The sequence below is a fragment of the Myotis nattereri genome (assembly GCF_964212035.1).
Source record: "Myotis nattereri genome assembly, chromosome: 6".
In the NCBI taxonomy this organism is placed as follows: domain Eukaryota; kingdom Metazoa; phylum Chordata; class Mammalia; order Chiroptera; family Vespertilionidae; genus Myotis; species Myotis nattereri.
Window position 1 is genome coordinate 61,199,384 of NC_138081.1, and position 14,705 is coordinate 61,214,088.

Here is a 14,705-nt window from a genome sequence, read left to right on the forward strand (position 1 = left end):
AAAGCTTCCCATGTATCTTAAGCAAAAAATTTTCCTTCATGAAGAGAGAAAACAAATCCTTGAGGCATTTCAGGACTGACTGGACTGACCTAAAGTCAAATCTAGGTTAAGAAAAGTTTCTTAAAATTCAAACCTTGGAAAGGTTGTCAAGCTTATTTGACCAAAAGATTATATATCATCATTATTATTATGAAACAGTATTAGATTATTCATTCAAAGTGACAAAAGGGTATTAAATACAAATATAGGCTAGCAACACTTCAGTTCCCACAATTAAGAAGGTGGCCCTTTTAATTAATGAAGTACCTGATTAATATAACGTAATATATAACCATTTCAATAATTTACAGAAGTTTTGCTTCCTGAGCAAAAACAGAAAAGACTTTTTTCCCTCTTAACAGACTAGAAAAGACTAAACAAATTCTGCATTAGCTTACTTTAAATTCATTTATCTAATTAAATTTATTATTCAGATTACCTATAATTTCCTTTTAAAATTGTTCTTCACAATCCTTCCATAACTCCCACAAACCTTTCTACAACTTTCACAAACCTTCTTACCCATTCAGAAATAACCAGCTTTATAACTCACTTTCTTTTTTCCTTCAAGATGCATCTCCATGCCTCATGCCTTCTATTACCAAAACTTTCCAATTGGTTAGAATTCTTAACTTTTAGAAACCTTAATTTTTAGGTGATCACTAAAAAGTAAGCAGTTAGCATTCTTTAGATTGGCAAATATATTTACACATTTGAGAGACATAATTCTAATAAAAAACATTCACTAACAGTTTCAGGTGTATTTTCTAGCTTTTCTGTAATAAAACGTCAAAAGTAGGCAAACTCAGATTAATTACTATTTCAGTATTCATTATTTCAAAATACCTAGATATTGAATAATTCCTACTAGTTAAACCAGCAGGACTCCAAAGTTTCAAGTTACCAAAGACTTCATTTTTTTTCTTTACAAAGTGGGAGTGGCCCCTGCCCAAGGGCACTTTTGCAGCACAGGCCCTTCTAGGAGAAAAACTTGGGGGCGTTTAGAAGGTTTATTTCCCATAATTGTTTTTCTGAGTAGATTGTAACAACATGAAATCTTGCATATAAGAAGAGATCTTATCCCATTTTAAAACAGAAACAAAAATAATCTCTAAAGTAAATAAATGAGTACCCCCAAAAGGAGGGACTGGGACATTAGTCTTAGAATCGTATTTTACACTAACCCAGAACAGCAAATGACCTTTGGTTCTAAGTGGTGCAAAGTCCAAATAGCAGAGACAGAGGAGAGAATCTTAATAGAAAATGGTGACTCAAGATGCCAGTAACGAGAGAGGAAGGATGCCATGGTTAGAGATAACCAACCTGAGAATCTGCTCTCTTTGCCTCTGTTATCACCACCATCCAGTTACACAGTCCAAGAGTGAGAAGAAAAGTCCAAGGGCATAGCGAGGAATGAGTTCCTTAGGCAGTAAGCCACTTGTAGATGCCAGTTCTCTCCTAGCATCTTATGTGAGTGGTATTAAGGACTATTGTCTTTAGTTAAACAAAGGGCTGCCAGTGCACATGGATGGATTGATAGCCCGATAGTGAATATGATTATAGTTCTAGAAGTTAAGTTCCAGAAACAGAGTTCTAGAAAAAAAAAATTGCATCAATAGTGTCAGAAAGCTGCTAGATGCATAAATTGTTTTCTTACCTTATCACGAGATTAAAGACTACTTCTTATTAGTATTTGTATTTCACTCAATTCTCAACCCTGTGCCTTGCAGAGAGGACCTGGTTAGAATGTGCTATACTGGACCACACGTTACTCAAACCTAGATAAATATGTGCTCTGTTCGGCCTTGATTTGAAATCCATTATTATCCCTGTTTTATACATGAGTAATCACACAGAGTGATTAAGCAGCTTGTGTAAAGTCAAATAACTAATCAGTTACAGATATGAGACAAGAAGCCAGGTCTTTGGCCATTAACCCATGTCTCTATTACACCACCCTGTTTACCACTGGGGGTGCCTTGAGTTTGGGTTCAAAGGATCAGCATTAACTCATGAAACTATTAAGCAAACGTTGCCATTAATCATTTTAAGTAACTACAAGTCTTCTGCATAGAACTAACATTTTACTAAGATGAATGTCAAGGATTAAACTGTTTAAAATGCAGAATTAGACACTGGGCTTTGCTTTTGATTGTGTCAACATACAGGCCTTCTTTAAGAAAAATATTTTTACTTCTTCACCATTAACACAATTAATACAGCTTTTCTTTTCCTGTGATGTAGTCAGGAAGGGTAATCTATAGCAAGGTATTTTACATACATTAAACTCTCAGCTGGGTGAATTAATAGCCAAGCCCACCTACTTTTGTGGTTAATTATGCTTGTTTTGTGAGAGGCTGTTCTTATTTAATGTTTTTCTAACAGCTCTGGGAAGTAATGACTTCTGATGTACAGTATGTTGAACATAAAGAACCTTCCCCTTTCTTGTTCAACATATAATTGCTGCATTTGTGCATGCTGTGTAAGTTGAAAGTAACAATAAAAAGTTAATGAAGAAAATAAGTACTAGTTGTAATGAACTAGTAATATTGTTAGATTTGTATGTGGAATCTAAGCTATCTTTACCTTCAAAAGCATACTCTAACTCCAATCTTCAGCATAATCGGTTTAAATAAGCACTCCCCGTGTTCCAGGTTCTTGTAGTACAAAAAGATACATTTTTAAAATAGACTTTCATTGCTTTCTAAGCATGAAACATAACTTTCTTTTCATTTTGATGTTAATTTTAATTATACAAAATAATGTGAATAGATTCTCTTTATTTAAAAACCCGAAATATTACCAATAGAGTTCTCTTTGACTGTTTCCCTATACCTACCTATTCCCAAACATCCCTCTTCCCCATATCCTCCAATCACTGTTATTATCAGGTAGATGAGGTTTCTTCTATTCTTTTCTAACATTTACACATCATCATCATCATAAAAGAAACAACACCCGCCAAAACACTTTCTTTTAATGCTATATATTTCAATGTTAATTACTTTACATTAATATAATTGAGTACTAAATAAATAATATGATCAACATGTTCCTATGTAAGCCTCATATTTTAAGGTGTTTTTTGATTTGGTAGATCCCCAGGGGAAATGCAATTTGTTAATTGTTTGGCACTTTTAAGTGCCAGAAAAATCCTAACGTGTGAAGGTGAGAACTGATAGTCACAGCCTATTGTTAGTATAATTAGAAGTCATCAGGAACTAATTAGTACCATATTAGAGTGATAAATTATGAACTACAATATCTGCAGCTGAGACCAGGACCAATTCCCTAAATTTAAAGACTTATTTTAAGATCCCCAAACTTGCTTCATTCACAGCTTTTTATATTCTCCACTTCTATTCTTAAATTAAGATTTCATATAGATCTCCAGATTCTATCACTTTTCTATAACAGCACACCAAGCTTGACCAATTTTCTCTTAAAGGAGAAACTAATGCTAAGATCAGTAAATTTAAGATGTTTTCTAGATTTAACGTACAGTTATGTTTATAATGCTTTTTTTGTGTGATTAGTTCTTGAAGTTCAACACTTATCTTAGCATATATATCATTAATTTAACCTTAATCAATTGAATAAATACACTGAGTTGCAAAAGAATTGGCATAGTTACCAAGAAACTGATGGTATCAATTTTAACATGGATGGTAAACTTAAGAGAGCTAATCTAAAGACATCATTTTGCTTTACTCGTGCTTTCTTTATTTAAAAAAAACACCTATAATTTACCCATGTTCATAAGATACTTGATCTTGTCAAAGAGGGCAAAAGATTAAAAAGTTCAGATCAGCTCAGGGACTGTGAAGCCGTCAAATGACAGGACTAGGCTACCTCAGTTCAGCAAGGTTCTTTTTTACCAGTTTTTAAGGAGTGTACTAGTAAATCAGTAAAACATATATACGGTTAAAAAGAATTCAGAGGACTAAAGAAGACATAAAATGAACAGTTAAAGTCTCTCATCCCATTTCCTCCCACCAGCTGCCTCTCCCCAGAGGTGACCACTATAAACATTTCTCATGCATGTAAAAATCCACTGCCCACCCCAAGGGGGTCAAGCTATAATCGGTTTCTGTACCTTGCTTTTTTCACATGATTCTTTGAAATCTTTCTAGATCTGCAAATACAGATCTCCTTAGTTCTTTTAGACAAACACTTGATATTCCTTTGCATCAAAGTAACATGTGTCCTATTGGTAGACATCTGGTTATTTCCTTTTTGGAGGGCAGGGAGGGCAAAGAACATTCTTATACATACATTCATACATACATACATCAGCATATAATTTTGCTAAATCAAAGGATAGTTAGATTGAAATAAAATTTATAGACTTTACTAAATTGCTCTCTAAGTAACTATATCAATTAATGTCCCTACTAACAAAGCATTCAAATGCCTACTTCCTCACATACTCACAAACACTGGGTATCAAACTTTTTAATCTTTGCCAATGACAGGGAGAAGCTGTGATTTTAATTGCTCCTTGGGATGAAGTCCAGCCTTTTTCCCCCTCTGCTTACTAGCCATCTATACTTCTTCACCGAACAGCCTATTCCTATCTTTTGTCCATGTTGTGTTGCGTTATCTTCTCCTTGATTTATGAGATCCTCAACTGATTTGTTTATTAAAATTGGTCCTTGGGTAGGTATGCTGCAAATATTTTTGTAAATTTGGCAATTATCTTTGACTTTGTGGGAATTTCATTCCATTGAAGAATTATCATTTTAAAAAATATATATTTTTATTGATTTCAGAGAGGGAGAGAGGGGAAGGGAGGGAGGGAGGGGGAGAGAGAGAGAGGGAAAGAGAGAGAGAGAGAGAGAGAGAAACATCAATGATGAGAGAGTATCAATTGGCTGCCTCCTGCACGCCTCCACACTGGGGATTGAGCCCGCAACCCAGGCATGTTCCTGACCAGGAATCAAACCATAACCTCTTCATTTATAGGTTGATACTCAACCACCAAGCCATGCCAGTCGGGCTGAAGAATTATCCTTTATGCAGTCAAATGTGTTAATCTTTTTCTTTACAGGCTCAGTTCTGGAACCTTTTAGCAAAGTCTTCCTTGCTTTCAGATTAAATAATAACTAACTAACTAACTAACTAAATAAATAAATAAATAACTCTTTTTTCAGCCATGATCAAGTAGTCACTGGCTGCCATCTATGTGGTAGGAACATGCTGATTGCTGAGGTGATATGGAGAAAATAGACAATCTGAACTTTAACAGCACACAGATCATACAGTCTTCTCGTACCAGCCTTCTTTATATTTAGAAATAAATATGGAACTGATTAGTCCATGGTTTTAGTTTTTCATCAGCTGGCCTGCCACCTAGAAGGAACAATGTCACTGTACTCGTCTCCCAGCAGCAGCCCATTTTCCTCCTTCTGGAAATGGAGAAGAGGGCAACCCAAACTCAGAAAAGTCTAAAACCTGCCAGTAAAACTTCAAGCCATAGAATGGAAGCTGCAGATAATAGAGGTACATAAATAAAATCCTATATAATAAAACCCTAATATGCAAATTGACCAAATGGCAGAACGACCGGTTGCTATGATGCACACTGACCACCAGAGGACAGAAGCTCAATGCAGGAACTGCCTCCTGGTGGTCAGTGCACTCCCACAGGGGGAGCACTGCTCAGCCAGAAGCCGGGCTCACGTCTGGCAAGCATAGTGTGGTGGTGGGAGCCTCTCCTGCCTCCACTGCGGGCGGGCAGTAAGGAGAGAGGGGTCCCAGACTACGAGAGGGATGTCTGACAGCCGGCAGGCAGACATCCCCTGAGAGGTCCCGGACTGCGAGATGGTGCAGGCTGGGCTGATGGACCCCTCCTCCCAGTGCATAAATTTTGTGCACCAGGACTCTAGTGTATTATAAGAAGGAATGGGCCCTAGCCGGTTTGGCTCAGTGGATGGGATGTCATCCTTTGGACTGAAGGGTCCCAGGTTCGATTCTGGTCAAGGGCACATACCCGGGTTGCGGGCTCAATTCCCAGTAGGGGGCGTGCAGGAGGTGGCCAATCAATGATTCTCTCTCATCATTAATGTTTCTACCTCTCTCTCCCTCTCCCTTCCTCTCTGAAATCAATAAAAATATATTAAAACACACACACACATACACACACACACACACACCTCTTAAAAAAAAAAAAGAAGGAATGAGTCAAAACATAAAGAAAAAACACTTGGAGTCTGGGGAACCAAGATAGCAGCATAGGTAAACAACTGAACTTGCTGCCTCGCATAACAACATCAAAACTACAACTAAAGGACAAAATGGATATCATCCAGAACCATGGGAAGGCTGGCTGAGTGGAAGTTCGACAACTAGAGGGAAAGAGAAAAGCACATCTAGACTGGTAGGAGGTACAGAGGTGTGAAAGAGTGGAGGTACAGAGGCGCGTGAAACGGGCTGGCAACTGGGTACACTGTGATCTTTTTCAATCGGGAGGTAGATACAAACTCCCAACTGCTCTGAACTCCAGTTCCAGGCGAGACTCTGGGGACCCAGACTCCTATGGGGAGAAACTAGACTGTCTGGCATCGGGCCAGAACATGAGGGGAGCTTTCTCTCAGAGGTGCTCCCAGCGTTCATTGTTCCTGCATGGGGCCGCGGGACACAGAGACCCAGAGACCTATCCAGGGCAGGGCTGACAGGCAATCATTACTGTTTGCACTGCCCCGTGATTCCCTGAGACCATGCCCCACCTAGTTTACAACCCACCCAAGCTGTGTGCAGAGGCTTTTGCATATGAATGGTCTTGCCTTTTGCAATCTAAAACCTCACAAACTGCAGCTGGGTCAGAGAACCCCAGAGCTTCCAAAAGAAGGCCTAAGACTCATCAGCAGCCTGCACTGCTTCATAGCTGCGCCTCATCTGGGTACCTCCAAATCCTAAACAAAGAGGAGGAATCTGCAGATCTCTCTGTAGCTCCTGCTGGGTGGCCTCAGGCAGTGGCTGACTTTGCAGCTCCTTGGAGATCCAAGAGCCAGTTTACCCAGTGGTTAGAGCGACACCATGCCAGATTACAACTCTTCAGGTCCATAAGAGACACACTCAGGGGGCAGACTCAGTGAGCACCAATGCCCCACTGAAGCAAGTCCTGCCCCATAAGGGTGTTTCCAGCACAGCAGTTCTCCCATTGTAGACACAGCTGGTCCTCACAGCCAATTGGCCTGGAGGTCAATTCTTCCCAGTGATACCAAGAGCATTCAGGGCTTAGCTACAAGACTGTGCACGCAGCACACAAAGGGGTGCACCAAGAGTGTCCACCTCAGGTAACTAGGGAGGCTGAGCCACTAGGCCCTATAGGACACCTACCACACAAGGCCACTCTATCAACACAGGGAAGCAGCCAAAATGCGGAGACAAAGAAACAGGTCACAAATGAAAGAAATGGAGAAAAGAAAACTACTAGTGGATATAGGGTTCAAAACCACGGTAACAAGGTTACTCAAGAATCTTCTAGGAACCTCCAAGAAATATAGTGAGATCCTCAAGGATATAAAAAAGGACCAACTAGAAATTAAGCATACACTGACTGAAATAAAGAATATTATACAGATATCCAATAGCAAACTAGAAGATCCCAAGAATAAAGTCAAAGATTTGAAATAAAAGAAGCAAAAAACACCCAACTGGAAAAGTAAAAAGCAAAAAGAATCCAAAAATATGAAGATAGTGTAAAGAGCCTCTGGGACAACTTCAAGCATACCAACATCCAAATTATGGGGGTGCCAGAAGAAGAGAGAGAGCAAGATATTGAAAACCTATTTGAAGAAATAATGACAGAAAACTTCCCCTACCTGGTGAAAGAAATAGACTTATAAGTCCTGGAAGCACAGAGAACCCCAAACAAAAGGAATCCAAAGAGGACCACATTAAGACACGTCATAATTAAAATGCCAAGAGCAAAAGACAAAGAGAGAATCTTAAAAGCAGCAAGAGAAAAACAGTTAGTTACCTACAAGGGAGAACCCATACGATTGTCAGCTGATTTCTCAACAGAAACTATGCAGGCCAGAAGAGAGTGGCAAGAAATATTCAAAGTGATGAACAGCAAGAACCTACAACCAAAAATATTCTACCCAGCAAAGCTATCATTTAGAATTGAAGGTCAGATAAAGAGCTTCACAGATAAGAAAAAGCTAAAGGAGTTCATCACAACCAAACCAGTATTATATGAAATGCTGATGGGTATCCTTTAAGAAGAGGAAGAAGAAGAAAAAGGTAAAGATACAAATTATGGCCTGGAGAAACTAAGATGGCGGCATAGGGAAACACCGAAATTGCTGCCTCCTACAACAACTTCAAAACACAATAAAAAGACAAAACGGACATCATCCAGAACTTACAGGAAGGCTCGCGGAGTGGAAATTCTACAACTAGAAGGAAAGAGAAAAGCACATTGAGGGTCAGGAGCTGCGGAAGTAAAGTGCAAAGGTACGGAGGCTCGAGAGTGCGCGGAAGGGGGCTGGTACCTGAGGATGCGGCTGTCTTTTTGAATCGGGAGGGAGTCACAAGCCCCCGACTGCTCTGAACTCCGGTTCCGGGAAGTCTCTGGGGATCCAGGACTCATACGGGGAGAAACTGGACTGTCTGGCAGCAGGCAGAACTCGGAACTCGAGGGTGGCTTTCCCTCAGAGGTGCCTGCAGCAATTACATTATCAGGACACTGAGACTCGCGCGGCCCCTTAGGGCAGGGCTGAGAATCCGCCATAGTTCCTTGCTCCGCCCTTTGATTCCCTGAGACCCCGCCCCACCCAGGCTGTGGCAGAGGTTTTTGCATATGAATGCCCTGCCCCTTTGCAACCTGAAAATTACCTAACAAACTGCAGCTGGGCCACAGACCCAGAACTTCCAAGAGAAGGCCCAAGGCTCCACAGCAGCTTGCATTGCTTCACAGCTGGGCCTCATCAGGGCACCTCCAAACTCCAAAAAAGGAAGGGGAATCTGCAGTTCTCTTCATAGATCCTGCTGGGTAACCTCCAAGAGACAGTGTACCCAGTGGTCAGAGGGGGACCATCCGGATTACAACTCCTCATATCCATAAGGGACACACCCAGGAGGCAGACTCAGTGAGCACCAAAGCCCCACTGATGCAAGTCTTGCCCCAGAAGGGTGTCTTCAGCACAGAAATTCTCCCACTGCAGACACAGCCGATCCTCACTGCCAATTGGCCTGGAGGTCAACTCCTCCCAGTGATCCTACAACAATCAAGGCATGACTACAACAAGACTGTGCACAAAGCCCACAAGGGGGTGCACCAAGAGTGTCCACCTCAGGTAACAGGGGAGGCTGAGCCACTGGGTCCTACAGGACACCTAGCACACAAAATCACTCTACCAACACAGCGAAACATAAAAAATGCGGAGACAAAGAAACAGGTCACAAATGACAGAAATGGAGGAAAGCAAACTACTGGATATAGAGTTCAAAACCACGTTTATAAGGTTTTTCAAGAATTTTATGGAAACCGCCGATAAATTTAGTGAGACCCTCAAGAAATCTAGTGAGACCCTCGAGAATATGAAAAAGGACCAACTAGAAATTAAGCATACACTGACTGAAATAAAGAATAATATACAGAGATCCAACAGCAGACAAGAGGATCCCAAGAATCAAGTCAAAGATTTGAAATACAAAGAAACAAAAAATACCCAACCAAAAAAGAAAAAAGATTCCAAAAATATGAAGATAGTGTAAGGAGCCTCTGGGACAACTTCAAGCATACCAACATCAGAATTATAGGGATACCAGAAGAAGAGAGAGGGCAAGATATTGAAAACCTATTTGAAGAAATAATGACAGAAAACTTCCCCTACCTGGTGAAAGAAATAGACTTACAAGTCCAGGAAGCGCAGAGAACCCCAAACAAAAGGAACCCAAAGAGGACCACACCAAGACACGTCATAATTAAAATGCCAAGAGCAAAAGACAAAGAGAGAATCTTAAAAGCAGCAAGAGAAAGAAAGTCAGTTACCTATAAGGGAGTACCCATCCGACTGTCAGCTGATTTCTCAACAGAAACCATGCAGGCCAGAAGAGAGTGGCAAGAAATATTCAAAGTGATGAATAGCAAGAACCTACAACCAAGATTACTTTATCCAGCAAAGCTATCATTCAGAATAGAAGGTAAGTTAAAGAGCTTCACAGATAAGAAAAAGCTAAAGGAGTTCATTACCACCAAACCAGCATTATATGAAATGCTGAAAGGTATTCTTTAAGAAGAGGAAGAAGAAAAAGGAACTCTTACCATTTGCCACAGCATGGATGGAACTGGAGAGCGGATAAATACCACATGATCTCACTCATTTGTGGAATATAATGAACAACATAAACTGATGAACAAGGACTGATCCAGAGACGGAGAGGCATTGATTGGACTGTTGGGCCTTGGAGGGAAGGTAGGGGAGGGTGGGGGTAAGGGGGAAAGATCAACCAAAGGACTTATATGCAAGCATATAGGCCTAACCAATGGACACGGACAACGGGGGTGGGGGGGGTGGGGGTGGGGGTAGGGGGTAAGGTCGGGATAAGGACACATATGTAATATCTTAATCAATAAAAAATATATTTAAAAAAAGATACAAATTATGAACAACAGAGTGACAACAAATACATATCTATCAACAAGTGAATCTAAAAATCAAGTAAATGAAAAATCTGATGAACAGAATAAACTGGTGAATATAATAGAATCAGAGGCATAGAAAGGGAGTGGACTGACAATTCTTGGGGGAAAGGGAGTGTGGGGGATGCGGGAAGAGATTGGTCAAAAATCTTACACCTATGGACGAGGACAGTGGGGGGGTGGGATAAGGGCATGGGTGGGGTGGGAACCAGGGGTGAGGGGAGCTATGGGAAGAAAAAAAAGGAACAATTGTAATAATCTGAACAAAAAAGATTTAAAAAAAAAAAAGAAAAAAAAACGGGATTTATAAAACATACTAATTATTCTGCAATGTTTTTTGTTGAGTTATTTATTATGTTTTTTGTGTGACATTCCACTAATACTTTTCTTTCTTTAAACATCATTATGCTTTACATAATAACGAAGTTAAAAAATTAAGAATGTCCCATGAAGAGTGCCTTAGAGTCTGATTACAACTCACACCCTTCAGTCTGTGGACTGACGCTCTATCCACTGAGCCAAATCAGCCAGGGCTACAGCTTACATCCTGAATTAGTGATTGCAAAGGTCACAATAAGGTACGCTCAAGTCACAGGAAGACATGGTCCAGTTACACTACTTTAAAAGGCACATACTATACATGTGTGATTCCAATGTTTATTTTGGTCTAGAACACTACGGTAACAGAAGGGTCAATCATGTGAAGATTTAAATGAATACTATGTCCAAGGCACTGGCGAGATACACAGTTGTACAAAGCTGGCAGATATAGACCAGCTGGATACCGAGAAGGAAAAGAAACTGTGTTTGGAAACATGTTTCAATCTCTTCTACTAGAGTTAACAAGAGGTTTTGGGAAATTGCAGGCAATGAAGGTAAGATGAAAATATGTGGTCTATTATAACTGCTAGTTAGATGAGAAAAAAACTGAGTAAATTATTGCTAAAACAACTGAGAAAGATGAACCATTAGTTAAAAAACTCAAAAAAATTTTAAACTTAATAATCATGCTACATTAGAGAAGTCTACACTTTGAAATGTTATGTTTTATATATTGTAATGATCTATTTTTTTGTATACAAGAGTATCCTATTATTAATAGAACAGGAAGTTACACACTTATTTTCTCAGGAGTGGCTAGAGATACTTTTACATTGAATTTAGTATTTTTTTCGACTGATTACCTTTGTAACCAATATGTATAAATGTATGTATTTATATTGTTGACACTATTACAGATGTCCCCCATTTCCACCCCCTTTCCCACCCCCACTCAACCCCCCTCACCCCCACCTTCTCCAACTGTTGTCTGTGTCCATGGGCTATGCATTTTTGTTCTTTGACTAATCTCTTCACCTTCTTTCATCCAGTGCCCCCTCTGTCATGTAAACTCAGGATTGGTAGAATAAATGTAAACCCCACAGTCTTCTTGGCAAAAGGCTATGGTAGGTACTTATAGTGCATTTTTATCAATGTGGCTCTCTTACTTGTTTTCCAAAATGTAGTTATTACATTTTAACCTACATTCTGCCTCTCTTGGCCATATGATAAATTCACTAAATAGATCCACAAATTATATCCATCAGTTATGTCCTTAGGCTAAATAAAAGAGGTCACCTAACTTAGTTTGGTCCCTTAGGTAATTTACTCAGGTCCCACTATCTGACATCAAAGTCAAGTTTGTGAGAGAAAAAACACCAACAATGCAAACCCCAGTAGTTGGGAGGTGAATTTAAAAAGCTCCCAAGTCAGTACTTTTCCTCAAATGTTAAATAATTCACTGTGGCATTATAGATACAAGCCTCCAGCAAAAGTTACACTTGAACAATTAAGAAAAGCAGGAGCAAAACAAATGAATTCAGGGATGGAGAAACAAATTAATGGTTTCTCATAGTACTATGCCAAATTACATTTTCACATTAACAAGTGTATCAACCACCCAAGCATCACCAATGACATGCTGGATCAAGCTTAATTACAGAAAATAGCCCAGAACCAGGATTATTCCCTAAATGTAATTATGGATTCTATATACTTGGGTATGAAATTCATTCATATTATTTGGAAAATTTTTATATTCATAATGCACCACCTACTCTTCTGCAAAGTTCTTTTACAACTGCTGTGTTACAATGACCGTCTACTAAATGCATATGTTCCTTGAAGGCTCATAAGGTGATTGTAGGTGTTTCTTAGAGACTAGGTAAACACGTGTTCACATTACACTGCACTGTGTGCATATATATAAGAGCACTTGCACAGTAGAAAAGGTAACATACTTTAGAGTAAAACCAGGATTTAATTCCCAACTCTATCACTTACTACTTAAAGGATTTTAGACAAATCTTAGTCTCAGTACTAACTTCTTTTTCTGTAAAACGGGGTTGATTCACTTATGCAACAAATATATACTGAACACCTATTATGTGTCAAATAGTACTTTACATTGATTATTTTAGAATCAGACGTAACAAAACTTGGCTGGTGTTCATTGGAGGTATGTATGGTTACCCAATTGAAAGAGCAGACTATTAATAAAACAGGATCAAAATCAGCAGACTAAAACCCAAAGGAATTCCCAATAGGAGCTAGACATACTTGGGATACAAGGTGATGTGAAGTCTATTTGCTTTCCAGGGATTATCAGGTTATGGTATTCATTATGTAACCTTATGTGTTTTCTCCAGTTATTTTCAACTAAACTCAGTCAAGAGCTTTCTACACAATTTGTAAGGTAAAGTTTTGACCTCTAATTCAAAAGTTTGGGGGAGGGATGTAGATGTAGTAAAGATTTGCCAAGTTGCTTTCAATTCAGGAGTTTTTCAAAGAAATACTTACAAGACCTTTTTGGTATAATAATTTAATGGTTAGTCTAATCTGCAAGTGAAATAAATTATTTGAATCAGACTAGAAAATCAGAATGGAATCAAGAAAAACATACATGAGGTTTAGAAGGAAACTATAGTTAGAGACTCAACTTTCCTCAATTGAAGTTGTACCACCCTAAAAAAGTAACATGACAACTCTTACCTACAGAATTATTGTAAGGACAAACGGGATAACTGTCGTCCTGGCTGGTTTGCTCAGTGGTTAGAGTGTCGGCCCTTAGGCTGAAAGGTTGCGGGTTTGATTCCCAGTCAAGGACACGTACCTTGGTTGCAGGCTCAGTCTCCCCTCCACTCCCCACCCTCCACACTAAGAAGAATAAATGGAAAAAATATCCTCAGATGAGGATTAAAATAAAAAAAAGGATAACTGTCATAAAAATGATTAGTAACCTACAAAGCACTAAAAAATATAAATTATATCAGAGTGAGTAGAAACTAAAAATGATCCCAAGGCATCCCTTTAAGTGAAGATACTTATATGCATAAATAGTAAAAGATCTGCAAAAATTATCCTGGCTGAAGAGGGGTCATTTGTAGCTACAACAGTAATAAATTTTGCTTGCTTCTTAATGATGAAGGATCACTGTACTTCATAGCTGGCAAGCAACAGTCATTTCTAAATATTATAGAAGAATAAAACATTTATGGATAAGACCACTAGAAATAAAAAAAATCTAAGATGTGGATTGATTTTTAAATTAAGTCAATAAGATATATCAGCCATAAGTCAAAGTTTCTAGAAATGCTTTTTGGGAGAAAAATTTTCTTGTTCCCCATGTTTTTAGGGTAGTTTTAATTTCATGTGCCAAAGTTCACCTGCAGATTGTTACTTCTATAGAGAGAGGCTTTTAACACAGTGCCAAGCACTCTATTAAAATTAAATAAAGTTATTGCTGATATCTCACTAAAAAAATGCAGTATTTTTTTAAAACAAAAAATTTAAAGTTTGTTTTATATGCAACCAATGTGATTAATACATGCTAGTAATTAATTTTTAATCTAAATGTGTGAGATATAAAAATCTATAATTTCAGTAACTTTAGTAAATATCGATTCACCATAAAAATAAGCAAAATAAAATAAATGATATAGTACTGAAGTAGACTACTTCTGCTAAAATGGTA

The 14,705-nt window shown here is 38.8% G+C and overlaps 1 protein-coding gene across 2 annotated transcripts in view; it reads right to left on the reverse strand.

The window, feature by feature from the left end:
- PDSS2 (decaprenyl diphosphate synthase subunit 2) overlaps positions 1-14,705 on the reverse strand; it is a 227,210-nt gene that overhangs the window by 135,213 nt on the left and 77,292 nt on the right. The window lies entirely within an intron of this gene.